The following is a 2,158-nucleotide window of genomic DNA, read 5'->3' as shown; positions in this document are numbered from 1 at the left end:
GTAAATAGTTGAAGACTTTATGCCGATGATATTTGGCTTGAATATTGTTTGAACAAATTTAAATTTGGTTCAAATAAGATTGTAATCATGTTTTAATAATATATAAATAATGTTCATATTATATTTGAATTTTGTTATGTTCAAAAGGTTGTCAACTTCATATTACTATTGGTTCAAATGAGAGTTAGAACCATTTTTTATCACTTTTTGAATCTTATCATATTATAATATGACTTTATGATATAGACAATTTCAAATATGATTCAAATTATGTACAAATTATATTTTAAAAAAATTATGTCAAATATATTTAAAATATACCTACATACAAATAAAACTATTTAACATATTTAAAACATTTATTATTTTTTATTATATCTAAATTTTTATATCATTGTTTAATTATTTTTTAAAATAAGCATTTGAATTATTATACAAAATCACGATCCAAAATATATTCATTTAAATTTAATTTAATTAATCAAACTCACATTATTGGCTTATTTACATAGTAATAAAAAGTTTAGTAGGCATATGCTTATCTTATAAGAAAGTTAAACTGTGGCTGCTGGGATTCGAGCCCAGGTCTCCACGGCCACAACGTGGAATTCTTACCACTAAACTACAGCCACAATTCTGTCATTGAATTATTTAAACCTTATAAGTACTTTTGTTCTTGAATAGATAAGAGTTCAATTACAATTGAGATACATATTTGTTTGTAAAATTTATAATTGTTCCACTGCTTCAAATACCTAAAACAAATTGAAAGAACATATTAGAAATTGATCTCCGATCCTAAAGCTATTAATTCATAACTCATAACGTTTTTTTAATGAAATTCCAACAATCGTCTTAAGATTTGTTGTTATTTTGTCACTTGTAAAATTTTAGTGAAAATATTGATATATCATCAAATGTTGGGTTGATTGGACAAAAATCTCAATACAATACATGTTTTGAAATTTTTTAGAAAATTATAATTTTTTTGAACTTTGGTTTTAGCAAATATTGAATGTCTCAACTTGAAGAATCAAATAACACCAAAAGTAATTAGTTTTAAGTTCAAATGAGCCCAAAAGATTTTTAAATTTGACATGTATATAATCAAATCAACAGTCTCAGTGGGATGAATCCAACAAGCATAAGATTATTCAATTTTGATGCTATTAAGACACTTAAATGTTAAATAATGATTTATTATAAAGGGAAGTAATATAGATTGTCTTATAGAGTGTTTTAGTAGTGTAATTAAATTTGCAAAAATGTCACACCCAAAATACTATAAAGAGTTTCCTATTCTCTTTAAGAAGGGAAATTAAACTTAAGCATGAAAACAACTTAGAGATATGAAGAATTCTAGAGCTTTAGTTAAAATTTGGTGCCATCGATCACTGCCAACTACCACTATTGATCGAATGCTGACATCTAGCTGTCATCAATCCATTTTTATCGTCATCTGAATGCCAATACTTGCCAATCATATTTCATTCATTCTCATCAAAATAGCATCGTTAGAGTACCATTGCATAATCATTATTACCCGACTGTCGTAATTCAACCAGTTTCCCAAGCACCATTGCCATTTTGAGATAATCTAATCATTATCAACGATCTCTATCTTTATAATGTGTGACTGTTTCCACCTTCTATCACTTCTCATATAATCTCTACAATACAAACCAGATAATTATTCCCAATCATGTTATCCAAAATTCTCCATTTGAGTGGAAGAGCATACCTTTGTAATTTTGATTATATAATTGACTATTTCACTTAGACTTGGTCTCATAGTTTGTTTGTTTTTTTAGTTTTTTCACATAAAAACATTGATATATCTTATTACTAACTTCTTTTTAATGTGTGTATTTTGATCTATACATAAAGATAAGACATTAATCTCTTACTCTATTTTCATAAATATTTTAACACATAATAATTTGGTGTCCTCTACAAGAATGTTTTCAAATATTTGTATTAGAGGGTTGTCAAATCTTAGGTCTTGATCTTTTATTGTTATGAGATTTTTTTTTTTAGGTCTCCAATCTAAGCCTTTCTAAACCTCATTGATACAAAAGATAGTATGTTCTAATGCTAGTATTATTCATTGAGTACAAGTAAAAAATATTATTGATGAGGCATCATCATACATCAAATG

The 2,158-nt window shown here is 26.1% G+C and overlaps 1 non-coding gene across 1 annotated transcript; it reads right to left on the bottom strand.

The window, feature by feature from the left end:
* Positions 1–560: 560 nt before the first annotated feature.
* TRNAH-GUG lies at positions 561–632 on the bottom strand. Its single transcript has one exon. It is a non-coding gene; the product is annotated as a tRNA-His (tRNA).
* Between the last annotated feature and the right edge of the window lie 1,526 nt (positions 633–2,158).

Source organism: Dendrobium catenatum, unplaced genomic scaffold (genome assembly GCF_001605985.2).
Source record: "Dendrobium catenatum unplaced genomic scaffold, ASM160598v2 fragScaff_scaffold_621, whole genome shotgun sequence".
In the NCBI taxonomy this organism is placed as follows: domain Eukaryota; kingdom Viridiplantae; phylum Streptophyta; class Magnoliopsida; order Asparagales; family Orchidaceae; genus Dendrobium; species Dendrobium catenatum.
The sequence above is the reverse complement of the archived record's forward strand: the minus strand, read 5'-3'. Positions and strand labels throughout refer to the sequence as shown.